The sequence below is a fragment of the Callionymus lyra genome, chromosome 11 (assembly GCF_982586985.1).
Source record: "Callionymus lyra chromosome 11, fCalLyr1.hap1.1, whole genome shotgun sequence".
NCBI classification, from domain to species: domain Eukaryota; kingdom Metazoa; phylum Chordata; class Actinopteri; order Syngnathiformes; family Callionymidae; genus Callionymus; species Callionymus lyra.
Window position 1 is genome coordinate 19296167 of NC_141828.1, and position 16718 is coordinate 19312884.

Below are 16718 nucleotides of genomic sequence, written 5' to 3' on the forward strand. Positions count from 1 at the left end.
TTTTATTACTTGGTTTTATACTTTTCAATCCTTTTCGTTGTATGTGCTATTTTTGCGACTGTATAAAATGTGGCCCCTGAGGAGGTTTAATTGCCCACCAATGACTTAACTCATAAAGTTCAAATAAATAATCAATTTAATGTTTTGTACATTTAAAACAAAGATTTAATGTAACCTGTGTCTGCATTATTACAACTTTTTTTTCTATTTAATAAAAAAAAAATAAAACCAGGGGATGCATAACTTAATTTATTCCTCTAATTCTCTACAAATTTCTGGCTGGCTTGTCCAGTTCTATTTAATTCTCTGATGAACAACGGTTCAATGATCAATATTTGTGTGCAAAGAAATCATCAGTATCCAGTTTTGAACAAGGAGCAAATTTTCTGTGTGACTTTTGCTGGAAATACTTTAAAGAAATAGTTACAATTAAGTTAAAGTAGGATATTCTGCTCAATAGATCCATGAAGTAAAAAAGTTCACTTTGAAGTGTCATCATTTGACAAAGTTATGAAGCCATTGTTGAGAAATACCCTGGATTTCAAAGCGGCGCCGGTGCTTTATGTAGACACGCCATCGCAGGAGTAACCTTTTGTTTTTGGGTGAGTGAAGGCCACATGCTCTGCCATGTCGTGTATATGCTAAATCAAAAGGAAGGACAGGTCCTAGCGATCCGGTCGCTTGGGTTGATGTGACCAGGACATGGCCATGGCAGCGGTGAAAGCCCGGTTGAGCCATAGTGACACGTCGTCTCCATCCATCTTCAGTCTGAAACATTTTACGCTAACTGACAGAGCGTGGCGCTTGCTTACCCACCTCCCCAAGGAAATAGTCCAGACTGGTGTCTTCTTGACATGCACTAAAGAGTGAGCAGTCCAGAGGTCCAGAGGGGCATTGTGTATTCAGTCCAAGACGAAAGGTTAGATCCTGTGAAAAGAAAGAGGAGTTCAGTGTATATTGTTGAAAGTGACAATGACTTTTATAAGTGTGTGTTTGACTGTGTGTGACTGTGTGTGTGTGTGTGTGTGTGTGTGTGTGTGTGCACGTCATGCAAACAAACAGTCTGAATTTTTTTCATGCTGCATCACCTTTTAGACTTTTATTCAAAACATAAAAGATAATATTAATAATAAATCCCTTTATTTGAAGATTCAAGTACATTTATTATCAGTTATTATTTGACATGGATGATTATTAATATTTGAAAACTTTTATTAATGAATAATAATCATATTTTAAGGGATGAATAAACACACTTTAGATTTAGATTGTGATGGGATCAAAACCTGTAGTATTGCAGATACAGATAATATTCACAAGACATCACTTTTTTGATTATTTAAATGCATTTATTTTTATGATTATTATTAATTATTTATTTATTAACCTTTTGAACTTTTATCACTGAACAATAGTCATGTTTGTATTCTCTGTGTTATCATAATTTATGAGCCATTCATTGAAAAAATGCTTGTAATGTTTAGTAGTGTAAAAAAAACTCTATCTCATTTTAAAACAAAAATTAAATATAAAAAATATATATATTTTATATTATATATATATATATAATTAAATATGTATTTATTTGTTCATCAAATTGAGATTTAAAACGATTGATGTAAAAAGATATATAATAAGTATAAATATATATTATATGAATCTGTATATTTCATAACAAATTTGTCCAATTGAATTAAAATTAAAATGATTTATTATTTTTCATCCTGTGCTACATTATATTTCAAGTTTATGATTATAATTATTTCTCTGGATTTTTAGGGAACTTTTATAAATCGTAATAACATTTTATTTAACCATTTAAAAAAGCATAAACACAGAATATTTGAAAACATGATAATGTAAAAACACTGAATTTTGTTAATATATTAATATACAGATAAATAAGATATGATTATTTATAAGGGAAATCTTACCTGGAATGCTTTGTGATCAAATAAAATAATTTTAAGAAGTCATACATCTCTACTCAAATTGAATCTATTATTAGATTTGAATAACATGTGTTTCCAAACACGGGTGAGTTATTTAATCTTCTCCCCTGAACGTTTCATAATAAAAAAAAAGATATACCTGTATTTTTGTATTTTTATTAAATAACATCATTGCCACGATCCGATTTCCACCACGTTAACCTCGTTCAGAAGGGAAAAGTTGTATCCCAAATGAATCCTGCATATGTTACGTTTATTCAAAGAGGGCATTAAAATAAAATCAAAAGTAATAAAATATTCCGATTGAGACGTAACCTGCTCTGACATACTCGATTTGGTCCACACTTCTGTTCATAGCCCGTATCTCGGTCAGGCGCAGGAGAAGAAGGGGGGGAGCAGAAAAAGAGAATTGAGCAGTGGCTGTAGTAATAAATCACAGGATCGCTGGTGACATTCATACAATACGGATACAGTGTTAACTCAATGAGTCGGACAGCCCTAGCCTGTTCCTCCATCCTGACCTTGCCTCCCTGTCGTAATCAATCATGTTGGCACGGCACACACGCTCCTTATTTATTATTACTCTGGACCTGCATGTACAGTAAACAATGAGTAGTATACACTGGGAAGACGGAGAGAGTGGGGCGCTATAATAGGAGAGGAGGTAAAGGTCCGGTGGAATAACCGGAGGGTGCATGTGTCCGTGAAGAAGACGACCGAGCCGCAGAAATGACCAATACTAAATGCATCAATAACATCACTGGTTAAACTTTACGAGGGCTGCTATAGATGTAGAAGCATCATCGTGCCAAACATCCAATAAAATACAGTCTTTTTGTGGAGAAATAGCTCCATAAGCCGGCGCTATATTTAAAGCAAAGTGGTGTTAAAGCTGTTTTCATGTGTCTCGGTACCGCAGGATCACATTAGAACCTGTCAGACAGATGTCATTTAATCCCGCCGCCTTTTGACTTTCCCCATCGCGTTGTGTAATTTCACTGCTGTTATTTTCAGGTAGCAGGTGTACGTCCAGGAGTGACAAACCGTCCTCTTTTGTGCAAACTAATAGCTTAGGAAGTCAGTGTAAATTAACAGTGACCCAAACGTGAAAGCCTTTCGTAACACCGCAACAACGTCTCTGAAAAAAAAAAGCCAGACGTCATATAGTCCCATATGCCGCCGATGCAGGGGGCCTGTCTTGGCAACAAAACAGGGGCCCCCATGTACAGACGAGGGCCCCTGAACTCCTCATGAAGGATTGCCGGTTGTGAGGAGGGCCAGGGGGGAGTCACTTGAAAACACATACCATATGCAGTAAGGAAGAGACTCATTTATCAGATGCTGAAATTCCTGGGTTTTTACACCTCAGACCCCCCAGCAGCCTCCCCTCTCCCCCGAGGGGTTAGCCACCTCCTAACTGTGCACCGCAGATGACAGGTCGCCAAGACCCGGCTCCAGCTGAAGACCAGAACTTGGACTTCAGATTGAAATAACCAAATCTATTCTCTATTATCCACCTCCTACGCACCGACGAGAAGCTGTCTGCTAGTTATTAAACGCCAAAATATCTTGATAAATAATACACTTCTTTTCAAGTTGGACTCTTCCTCTTTAGGATCGCTTCACATTGATTTGACTCATGTTATATCTATATAACTGTAGGCACGATCATTCACACAAGAGTCAGAAGGATGAGCTTTATCTGCTGTGTTTTCTATTTTCTCTTTTAGGTTGTCTCTGAATGATCCGTGTGTATTGCTGTTTTTCAGCAGCAAACCTATCTTTTTGCACAATTTCTGACACTTTATTTAGTATTATTACATTTTCTTTTATTCTCCTCATGAGTAAATGTTTATATAAATATATATATATATAGTTACCATATTCAGGTTTTATATATACTCCATACCCCCGTGGCCCCCATAAGAGAGTAAGCTGCACATAAAATGAATAAATAAATGAATGAATAAAATACATTTTTATCTGTTTCTTTAAAAATCAAACACATTTTTTGGGTATTTGAAAATTGGGATTAACTAGCAGAACATGCTTTTTTTAGTCTTTCATCAAATCTCCATAAAAGTACTTCATCAGAAATGATATTTCAAATATTTAATGGTTCAGATTGTAACAGCATACGTTACACTTCTTTTTTTGTTTAGTTAAGTGTTGCATTTGCAGGGAATTTGGGGAAAATACTGCACAATGTCAAAACCTTGAACCCAGCTTAAGAAAATCACAAGAGGGTTGCAGAAGTTAAACCGCATAAATCCCAAATTATGTTACATTCAGATGTTATGTTGTGACTCAAATAAATGTTCTTTCTGTCTTTTAGGGGGAAAAAATCGAGCTTTCTTTGGTATTTACATTATTATTATTATTATAATACAACTATTTAATGTGTCAGATGTTACTTTACACTTATTTTTTATATTCGATAGCAGCTCTTATTTAAAATAAAGTTAAATTTAAAAGTGTTGCATTTTCAAGAAAGTGTGGGGGGAAAATGCTGCACAATGTCGGAACCTCAAAATTGGGTTTTCTGCCACCTTGAACGCAGCATGAGAAATCAGATAGTTGCAGAAGTTAAACCACATCGATCCCAAATGATGTTACATTATTTAGTCAAGCTGTCAAATTGTTCTCAGAGCAATGGGATGTACCGAAAATCAAGGTCAACGTGATGCAAAGAAGAAGAACTAAGAGGGAAAGCGAGAAAATAACACACAAGAGTGGATTTTTTTTTTCGAGGAATCTATATTAAAGACTTCAACATTAAACCTGCCTGGCAATGTGTGGATTTTGGCAGTCTCCTGGAAAGCTCAGTGGTGCCTGTGATTATGAGGGTCTGTTAGCGACAGCCTGTGCTGTGGTATGTTTGCAGAACTTCCGCGGCGATAATAAGACCCCTTGATTAATTTATAATCTTCTCTCCGCATCTTTTGTTCGAGGTGTTATCGCCCAGTTTATTTTCATGTTAAGTCCATCAAACTCTCCTGTCCCGAACGCCCTTCTGATACCCTTCCTGTCCAATCGCTTCTTCGCAGTTGGACATCATCTGGCCCGTGAATGGCACATTGTTATGCCTGTTCCTTAGTGGCCGTCTGAGCAGATGCCACGAGCAGCCGCAAAACTGGTCCCTGCACAAGGTTGGTAGCGTTCAGCACAAGGCCGTAAATTACATCCCACGGATACACAAACACTTTGCGCTCAACTGAGTTTTTGGTCATTTTAAGCACCGTTGAAGAAGCATAGCGTGCCATGACTTTGTTGTGAGGGAGGACCTGGACCAGGGCGGTGGGGGGAAGTGGCCCCGCGGTGCACGGCCGTGGCCTAGACGGGGAGATCATACGTGGACAGCTGGGCTTTGAACTTCTTACCCCAGTGTTCCCGGGGTCAGCAGCTCGGTGGCCACATGGGTCAACCAGCAGTAAGAGGTTTGTCTTCTGGTGAAATAGCCGACTTGTTTTGGCGGAGTCCCTCCGGCCTGATGACTGCATGCGGAGCACGCCAGACCAGCTTTACATGCAGTGAATCACTGAAGGGCCACCATTAAACAGCACCACATAAATAAGCTGCTGTGGCAACAAATGAAGCGTCAGTGAAGCACCATAAAAATGTGTTTGTTTCAAAATACTTCGCTGGATCGTGTAATTAAAGCTGAACAAAACTCTTGTAGAGTCTTTAACACCCTTGTTCAAACATAAAGAGTCCAATTTGTGTGAACAATTTCTTTGGTGACGAAACTTCCAACAAAACAAGTAAATATATGCTTGTTTTATTGCTAATAGCTTTAGCTATAGCCTAGCATTAGCCAAGCTTTTACTTCACGCAATGGATAATCCTAAACATATACATAATATATTCATAATATAAAACAATAGTATCATAATATTAGAAGAAAAGTAATGAATCAATAAGGGGAACTATTTGAATGAAAAACAAATGTATTTGTCTGTTGTTAAACACAACTGGAAATAATTTACTCCCATATTTTCTCCCATTTTATTATTATTTTTTACACTATTTGTTTATATGTACACAAGCTGCGAACTTTGAACTTTTTGAATTAATAGAACTGTTAGACGTTTTAGAAGAAAAACTTTCTTTTGATTCAACAAAATGCAAAAAAAACTAACCATAATGTAAATTCACAATCCTAAGGATGAAAGATTATGTAAAAATCATATTTAGTAAATGTTAGTAATTCCTCCCTGGAATGGGCTGCCCAAGTCTATACTCTCCTCTTTTCTCTTACTGTTTCCTTCTTCAATCTTTTTCTCCATTCATCCCTTAAACCTAAACCTCCCATCCAACCTCCCAGCTGTTCACAGCAGGAGGCCGTCAACACTGAGTCTGGTTCTGCTTAAGGTTTCTGCTTTCTAAAAGGAAGTTTTTCCTCGCAACGGTCACGCTGTGAATCACTCATTGTTGATTCGTAATGGATCTGTTTTTCTTTTCTCCAACATAGTCTTACTTCAACTGTAGTGTTTGTTATGATGTGAAACTTCAAAACAAATTGAATTGAACAAAATCAAATAAATTAAAATTGAACTGAACTGAACTGAACTGATCCTAAATAACTGAACTGAACTGAGTTGCATTGAAGTGAATGGAATTAAAATGAACCAAACTGTGTTGAATTGATGTGAATTGAATTTAACTGAACTGAAATTAATTGAATTGAATTGAATTAAACTGAACTCAGTTGAATTGAAGTGAATAGGATTGAACTGAACTGAACTGAACTGAACTGAACTGAACTGAACTGAACTGAATTGAAGTGAATAGAACTGAACTGAACTGAACTGAACTGAACTGAACTGAACTGAACTGAACTGAACTGAACTGAACTGAACTGAACTGAACTGAATTGAAGTGAATAGAATAGAATAGAATTTAATTGAAATGTTACATAAGATGATGATGATTGAAATTTGTATATATATATATATATATATACGTATATATTCATATCATTATTAAATCAGACATAATAGGTCCATGGTATAGTCAAGTGCAGAAGTTCAGAAACAAAGTTAGGAGTCACAGACATTAAGGTTGATGAAATATTTAACGTCAGAGCTGCAGCTTAAAAAAGATGGACATTAAAAGGGTCGACACAGGAGGTTTACGGCTGACAGAAGATGAACTGGACATCTTGCAGTTAATTTCATTGTTAGTCATAAACATACCTCAGTTTGATCAAGTGAGCGGCGCTCGACTCAAACCATTATAGAACACCTGTCAAGAGAGTCGGCGAGTTTGAACAAAACTTCCAACAAAATCCCTGACTGGAGCTAAACTGAAGTACAGTAAGCGACACAACAGATCTAAGATGAGATACAATAAAATATGATTAGTGGTGATCTGGGGAAATACACAGCTCAAAATCCAATCAAACACATCAGCAAAGTGTGTTTGAGGTGGAATCCTCCTTGTTGTGACTCGCTACAGACAATATTTACACACTCAAATCCCTCATCTAGTCAAAAGGATGCACGGTGCTGGCTAAGATATATGGCTTGCTTTATTCATAGCACTTCAATTACAAAAAAACATGTATTGGGGGGGGGAAGAATAAATTAATAATAAAAACCTCCTATCTGAACTTCTAATATTTTGCTTGGCGAAGGGAAACGAATTACCCTTTTCAGAACTGATGATGTATTACTAGCGTTTGATCCTTGGAGGTTTCAGCGTGCTCACATTCATTACTTTCAAGTGCTGAGGTGTATCTGCAATTAGAAGCACCTTGCAGTGGATTCCTGACACTCCTGCAGACTTGAAACACCAGATCATAGAATCATCACAGCATTATCCGGGCAAGAGAGGGGACGGCGTCTCCTTTTTTTTTCAACCGGGGGGTTTGGGGTGGGGGTGCCTAATTTAACCATGTGCCCGTAAGTGAAGAGAGCCGGTAAGCAAATGAGGACCTTTCATTAAATCAAAGGTGATTTTTGTTCTGCTAATGGGTGCCCCCAAAAATCTAGCACAGCAGAGAAACATGTGATCATTCTCGGCGGAGCCACAGACTGGTCAGGGCTATTCTTATTTCGGTATGCATAATGTAATGAGCATGCTCTTTTAATTTAATCACAGTGAGTGGACCGGGTTAGTATTTCTTTGAAATGACAAAGACGTATAAGTATGCCCACTTTTTTTTTTGGTTGGAATAAAAAAACAGGAGGGGGGTTGCATGAATAATACAATTACTCATCTGGCTTGTACAGTTAATGCACTCCTTACTTCACAAATGGCAGCTATTTACATGGATGGTGGGTTCATGGTACGAGGCAGTCTGCTGTGTTTTCCTCATCACAGATTCTGATGCTCAGCCTTCAAACGTCTTTTAGAAATCGGAGGAAATCTCTGTCATCCCGGTTTTTTTTGGGGGGGGGGGTTTTCCCTCTGATCGCTCATGACAGGGCCAAAATGGCCACCGCGGCGAAACACCTCCGAGAAGGAAGAAGGAAGTTTGGCCAAAAAACACGCTGAGCCATTATGTTAAAGTAAACGACAGCACTTCCTAATGTCATTTGGCAGTGCTAGCGCTCAGCAATTAGAGCCTCTCTTAATGCGACGCTGGGAGCATTTCTCCTCAAGGTTAGCGCCTCATTTCCCCACGATGGGTCTGCGGGGCTGCGCCAGATGCATTGTGGGAGCTGGGGGCATGAGTTAGGACAGGTGTCCGCCACCTTGGATATCTCCCCTCGCAGCTGGCACCAGCTGGCACCCCCAGTGCCCCATCCGGACGGTCTGCTCTGCCTTCTCGGCGGAGGGGGAAAAAAAAAAAGGCGGAGGAAGAGTAAAGGGGGGCATGTCAAGGGCAGACCTGGTACAAGCTCACTCACAGGGCACCCATGCCATGACATGACCTGGCCACTAGGGGACCTGCCACTAGTGAGGGGTAGGAGTAATGTGGTGCAGCTGGACCCCGTTTGGAGACCTGCTCCAGCATTCCTAATGGACCGGCAATGATGAGGCCCAGTAGTGCCAGAGGGTCAGAGGCAGCTTCTGTGGAGGACGCGGCGCTCGCCACTCGAGACATGTCATGTCTGAAGGTGGTCTCTCTGGATGTGGCAAAGCTCTTTGATGCCAAGAGGTGAACGGAAGAGGAATATTTGAATTAGTCGGTCACTTTATATATCTTGTCGTGTCTATGAAACCAAACATGTTCTTAGATAGAGGATCGCCAGGATCCTGTGAATACAAGAAATATTAGTATTACTATCTCTGTCAGACATGGAAAAAGTGTAGTCCTTTGATGATATTTAAGTGGCCCTTATGGGGTCAAAGATCATTTTTTTATATATATATTTATTTCTATTGTTAATTGAAAGTCTAAATATGACAAAAGGGTTTTTAGTATAGGAGTTTCGTCCTCTATTTTATATTTTTTGAGAGTATTTATTGCCCCTAAAACACATTTCCATTAATAATGAAAACAAATATTTCAAAGAAAAATGCTTTTACAACATGTTAAAAAACTATATATATAAACTTTTAATTTTCACCTGTTGGGGTTTTGTTACGAGGAACCACAGTAACCCGGTTCGATTCCGGGTCACGGCACCAATTTCTTGCAATTTTGTTCCAATGAACTGACCCCTCCCTGGTCTCGATAGTTGGTGGTAGTAAAGAAGGACACAGGGACAGGAATGAGTTTAAGACAAAACTGTCATTTCCCCACACACCCCTTTATTCATACTTGATGGCCCCTCACAGCAGCCACTGTAGTAAATGTGGCCCCTGAGGTCATTATTCTTTAACATTTTCACAAATCAACCAAATCAATAGATTATCTAGACACAGATGGACCAAGTCATGGTCACACTGAAAGGTCGAATATTTGTAGAAACTATACAGTTTATCTGATATAAAAATATAAATATTGAATGTTCCAAATACCAATTCTTATTAAACATATATGATTTTGTTTTCAAAATGTGTCTGAGATTATTAAACTGTGTTTTGTTAAGTATATTTTCTGCTTTAAAAAGATAATATGAAGAATCAATAGTATTTGAATATTGAATATATGGTTATGGACATGATATGACACTTGATTTTGAATCAGTTAAATCTATATTAAAAATAGCTTAAAATAAAATAATAAAACGATTTTTTAAAACAATATTCTTGCACACATATACCATAAAGATATGAAAACAATATCACTTTATGTATTATATCGTGTTTATTATTCCACTGAGACTACAGTAATCGTTATGATTTCATATAATTTCTGGAAATGACTAGAACTGACAGAGTAGGAAACAGGTTGATGTCGTAGCTCACGTTTGGAAACACAGGTCACCATGCTCGCGCTGATGTTTCCCCAACTCTAGCCAAGTGTTATGAATGTAAACATGTCTCCAGTCAGGAAAAATCACTTCACATTAGCAGCACATTAAGTTCCGAGTAATACCACACAGTGGCTCCCGACTCATGATGCCGAGTTAATTCACTTAATATGTCTTTAATGGGCGCGAGGCTTTTTTCTTTGTGTAAAATGGTTTCCACACTGACCATTATCTGAAATCAAGCCTAATGATGGCTCCAGCTTATGATAATGACCATTATCACACAGACCACCATCATGCTGCCAAATGATCAAATGATCTTGCATTTCTTACTTGAATTCGTTAGTCATGTAAATTTAAGCCCTTGATGATCCCCCCCCACCACCACCACCCTCTCTCTCTCACACTGATGCTGCTGTTATTGAGACCTTATATTGAACCACGGCTGCTTTTGAAGTTCCTATCAGAATCATCTTTGCCCTCATCATTTCTTAATGGGCACGAAAAAGATAAATAGATTGAGAAAAAAAAAAAAGGCAATGAGTTGGATTCAGAAGGTAACCGAGAGTTAGTGATCATAATTAAAAAAAAAAAAAGAAAGCACATGCTGGCTCTAAGTATCTAATGTCACATGAATCCTTTGAAGTGCAGACTGTTGATTACTGTAAATGAGAGCTGTTTCAGGGTGGATTGTGGGTAATTATATGCAGTGCACTCCAGGGAGCAGTGCTAGGACCCGGGGGACGAGCGGTTCCACAGGAGAGTGAAGCACAGACAGAGCAACACATGCTGGGCCACCAATTCCCAGCATGAAACGAGTCAACAGGCCTGTCTTTTATTTCTAATGTCTGTGATTTACATGAAAGAGGCGCCGTCACCCAACCGCAACACGCCGTTGTATACCGCACTTTGATTGACAGGAATTCATATTTCACATGTCCTTGCACACCCCCTCCTCCTCCTCCCCCCCCCGAACAACTGGATGATGATTGCGGCGTTCTAACTGCGACTCGGTTAGAGACCTGTGTTTTCTCCGCTTGAAGAGCCGCGTTCGAAAAAACAACACAAAACATTCGAGTCATCGCCTTTTTTAATATAATAACTCGCATTTCAATATCTGAGAGTATTGCCTCGTGATCCTTTGAAACCAACTTGTCTGTGTCGCGTTGACATAATTCTCCATCCTCTTTGAGTTTGCTCTGTAAACCTTGAGTAAATCTAAATTAAATCAAATTTAATCTAAATTAAATAGTTTTCCACAGCAAAATGAACATTTCTGCAAACCACTTAATATAGTTTTACAAAGAGGGGACCCTGAGTATTAGTTTATTTTCTACTGCTTATTTCCTTATGGGAGGGTGGAGGCTATCCCAGTTTCTTCAGGTGAGAGGCGGGGGACACCCTGGACAGGAAGCCAGTCTGTCGAAGGACACACAAACACATACAACCATTCACACACACACTCATACTTTAGGAATATTCCCCCAAGTTCCCAATCAACCTCTTTATGTTTTTGGAGTGTGGGAGGAAACCAGAGTGCCCAGAGTAAACTCACGCAACACAGGGAGAGGCAATGGCACTAACCACTGCACCATAGCGCCACCTATGGCATATACATCATCTTTATCTCTTGATATGATTGAACTGTTCAGTTGCAACATTGGATTTTAAATTACTGCACTTTATGAAAGTATATAATAATAAAGTAAATAATGAAAAATGTTTAGATTCAACTAAAGACTGGTAGTTGGAGTAGATGATTAGTATCATGCATCAAATGGAAAAAGAAAGGCTAGAATAAATACATTATTTTTTTGTTTATATTTATGAATCCTTGCAGACTTGCTCGATTTTTTCACTTTCTCCACACACTTAGAAACACACAATCTCTGATTTAAATAGTCATCACTTTGCATTGGTTTTAGCTTCGACACAACATTAGTTAATCACCCACAATCTGTGGATCAGCCCCTCTGTTGCAATGCTGTGTCTCAAACGGCGCCCTTCTCTAAGTGCACTGCTTCACGGTACACTCTAAGATTTCAAAAGGTAGTGCTGTCTCAAATCAAACACTGACGCTACACACTTATCGAAAATAACTTGACAGCTTCTTCTTCTACTACTTTTTAACACCGATTGCAATCGGCGGTTGCAACACTAACGCAAGTCATTAAGTTATTTTTCATTGTTTTATTATTGTTGTGTTGTTTTGTGGTAAGAATAGTGTTTTCTCAAGACATTACCACAAATATCTGCTCCTTAGATGTCGTCATTGATGTATCGTTTGTTTAGCGTCATCTTCGTCACTGAGATGGCGGTCGTTGAGTGTGGAAAGTGTCCATCGTTCCACACTCAATTTACTCCGTTTAAGTGCTCATAGCGCACTACATTTTCGGACACTGCTTCGTGTGAACACACTTGTGAACTCAAAATATTAAGTGCAACTGTATAAGTGTGCAATTTGGGACTCACCACGAGTTGCAATGGAGTATTTTTTAACCATTTAAATAATAAATTCAACTTGCATAAAGAGTAAAACAGCTTTTTTTGCCTTTTGTCATGAAGTTAAAGTAAAACCATGGAAGTGTAAATTGTATGTTATTGAAAAGATTACCATTAATAAATGAAGGTTGACAAATTTAAAGATAAATAAATAAATGTAAAGAAAAAAAAACAGTTTTAAAAAGTGTTTTACAAATTGTTCTTGTTTCCAACACACATTAAATAAATCCATATTGTTTTTTTTAATTAAAAAAAAAAATAATACAAAAGTATTATGTGACTGTCTGTGCTGCTTAAATATCAAACCATCCAAAATACACATGCGACTGAATTTCTTCCTTTTTTTTAATATAATTTATAAAACTAATTTTCATCAAAACCCAAAGTGGATTAATTTAAATTTACACAGTCGTCTCAAAGTGTTGAATAAAGCAATCGAAAACGCAGCATTAAAAAAAAAGACTAATATGATTAAAATTCTAAACAAATTAAACATTCATTCATATTTTCTTTATCTGTAAGTTAAAGATTGACAATTCCATTCGAATTAGGATGCAATGTGAAGCAAAATTTCCAATCACGCTGCGAGCCCCGCAATCTCCTTCTCCTCACTCGAGCTCATTTCTCCGCTAATGACTTTGCCCTCTGATGCAAGCCAAGGGATCATCAAAGGTCCTTGAAACAAAAAGGGAAATATAGCAATTACTGGGACTTTCATCGGCAAGAAAGAGATTAAAAGCCACGTTGTCGTACGAGCGCCCGAGAAAGAAAACTAAGATCAGTTTCACTCTTAAATGTGTATATTCAAGGACTCCGCTGTGGCCATTATTCATCATCAACTTCCTCCTTTCACATCCTTCATTCATTCCTCTCAACATTCACGATAATAGAATCAAATGTATTATGTATTACTAATCACACGATAAAAGCCGGAGCTGCTAGTAATGCATGTAGATTTCCAAAATGCTGCGCGTGTACCAGAGAAGTCATTGCCTTTTTAACAGTGGCCTGAGGGAATGGAATTGTCCCTTAGCCTCCATAACCACTGACACAAAAGGTCCCCAAACAATTTCAAATTACTGCTTTATTTCTCTCTCTTATATAATCCACCCACATTATTAAATCTACCACCTTCTGGGACTCTACTGATACAATATTACAGTGCTAAGATGTTTACATTCGAGACAGCCAGCTCCTCTTGTTATAAACATGTATGCCCTCAGGACTTGTACGGAGTGTATGCATACTACTTGGCCTAAATGAGGCACAGGTCATTTTGTTTTTTTAAAGAGGGGTCAATATTACCTCAAGCGAGGGGGGCCGAGAACCTGACTGAGCAGAAAATGACTCCTGATACGCACAGATGAGATCTATTATATATTAAACATGCTTGTAAATATTCACTAGGCAGACCATTCAAATGGAAAATATGGTTTGGGTCAAAGGTCTATGAAAATGTTGTCTCCAGAGGAGGTCCCCGCAGGGCCGCGGCAATGATGATAACCGGGAGGAACACCCATCGGGGACCAGCCGAGAACATTAAGAGTTGTTTTACATGTTTGACTGCGGGACAGCGATGATACCGGGAGAGATAAATGACGGGCACTTATCACACTGGCCCGGACTAGAGTTATGCACCATGGCTAATGGAATGTTTCACCGCCATCAATTATGAGCAGCCGGTCTAAATCTGAATTAATTAACACCCTCAGAAGTTTTATTAAATCACCTCATGAATATAAGGAATAATATAGGGGGCTGATTTTAATACACTTCTCAACGCACATGAGGAGGGAAGGGTTCCTAATATGTCATGTGACTTTTTATTAGCGGTTTGTCTCGCTGACAGGATCACATGACTCGGGAAATGATTTCATCATGTTCGAGTCCAACGGTGGGACTACGGCGTTATCTGCTATTTTTGTCTCTCTCAGCTGTATATTTCCGAGGCCAGGAACAATGTAGTCTGACAGACATATTCTTTATGAGGGGCTCGTGGTCTCTCTAATTTGACACAGTTGTCAGAGATAAAGCTCCTTAGAGAGTGTGGCCATGCTCTGGGTAAGAATGGGGATTAAATTAACACCCCCACCTTCACATCCTCTGACCCCAATAGTGGAGAATAAAACATACATGGTGGCTCGCATCCGTTGCATTTTCCTTCTATCTTCATCACTGTTTAGTTTTTTTTTATTAAATGAAGCAATAACACCTCAAACTATTTGATAAAGAATTCCTCCATGTCCTCCATGAGATGTATATTAAAAACCATGTCCATTTTTAATATTAAGAATTTGGGTATTCATTTCATTTCTTTTTTATTTTTAGAAAAGCCCTCAGAGGAGAGACAATCCAGCTCCTTGCTAGTTCCAAAATGACCCCAGCACATGAAATCAAATCAACACCGAAATGGATCATATCAGATTCTAATGAAAACATAATGTGCTCTTAAAATGTGTGTTGGCCCGGCAGCCAGTCATCCAGAGAGTCTCCCCCCCAGATGACGTGATGAATAGGGAACACCGATGGAATATGCATCAAAGTCGAGCTCATGATTTATGTAATAGCAGTCACTTGGACACTGATTAGCTGCTCTGTCAAGCGTGTAATACGAGAGGCACAACCCCTGGTTTATCAGTCATTTATCTGAAGTGCGTCCTGATATTATCACTGGATCCTAATGTCATCATTATGCCGCACAGCATGTGCGGCCAGTGTGTCATGGTGCCAGCGACACTGCCTGTCAGGAGTTCAAGCCTCTTCATTTGCAAAGTGCTCAGACATTCATAGCCGAGTGTCAACAGTAAAATAGAGGAGCGGCATCATATCAGAGGCGGAGATACGGCGGCGCACGGGCACACTAAATAAGTGGACACCGGAGGCTACACGGGGAAATTTGTCACGTCGTTGTGGCTGCGGCGTTTCTCATGCGGTGATCAGGCTTATTCTTCTGAGACGAGGAATAACAAAGAGTCTTGTGGTGAAAAAGAAAAAAAAAAAAAAAGAAGAGAAGGACAGGTCGCCATCTTACCCCTTGTTTGATGGATTGATTTAGAGGCACAATAGCACCTCAGAAACTATCATCTAAGCAAGCGTTTAAGTCTTATTTCGAGGGAGATTTATTCAACTAAAAAGTCCCCAACAAATATATATTTAAAAGCACTTGAACCCAGGGCACAAACTACAATTATTGCATGAAAATTGGTGAAATCTAAGTCATTGTAGATGAATGTGTCCTTGAATAATGGGTCTTGAAGATAAAATTAGATTATCTATGTTACACGTTGTACCGAGACTTCCTTAAAGAGTTAAGCTGATGTCATAGGACACGGAACAATTGAGTGTTTGGTGAAAAACAAACACAAAGTAATTGAGTTAGTTCTAGTCCACAAACTTCCTCTTTTTTTTTGGTCCACTTTGTGAATGAGTTTTGTTTTGAATTGGTTGTAGAAACAACGCTGGATGGTTAGCACTTTCTACCTTTTAGATTAATGTTCATGTTGATATTGTGACTTATAAAGATGCTAATGTTTAAAATAAGTAACTGAGAGTAAGTGTTTGATGAAGGAGGACAAGCACAGACTTTTACTTCATCACCTTATTTTGGTCAGCCTGCAAATTATACAAATTAAGGATTTTGGCCTATTTTCTGATTGGCTTTTTAGTTTCTTTAATCCTTTTTTTATAGGCAGAATTTCTAACTAAAGTCAATTAAGTCAAATTGAGCTTTTTAAATTGTCTTTATTACAGTTGGCAAATTGGCTTTTAATACAGGTTGGTTTGGACTCCGGTTGCTTTTTAAGTTTGCTTCCTATTTTTTGTTTTGCTCGACATTGTTTCCTAAATGTTTTTTATGTTTTTACGTTTTATGTTTTTTAGGCTTACTACTTTTATTGTTTATTAGTGTTAGTATTTGACGTCCCTCTGCAGCACTTTGGTCAACCTTGGTTGTTTTTAA

The 16718-nt window shown here is 38.4% G+C and overlaps 1 protein-coding gene across 1 annotated transcript in view; it reads left to right on the top strand.

The window, feature by feature from the left end:
• Positions 1–13271, top strand: part of LOC148069544 (receptor-type tyrosine-protein phosphatase epsilon-like) — a 150377-nt gene extending 137106 nt beyond the window's left edge. The window contains exon 22 of the mRNA XM_087802207.1: positions 13258–13271. The gene's annotated coding sequence lies outside the window, so the exon portion shown is untranslated. The remainder of the gene's footprint in view (positions 1–13257) is intronic.
• The last annotated feature ends 3447 nt before the right edge of the window (positions 13272–16718 follow it).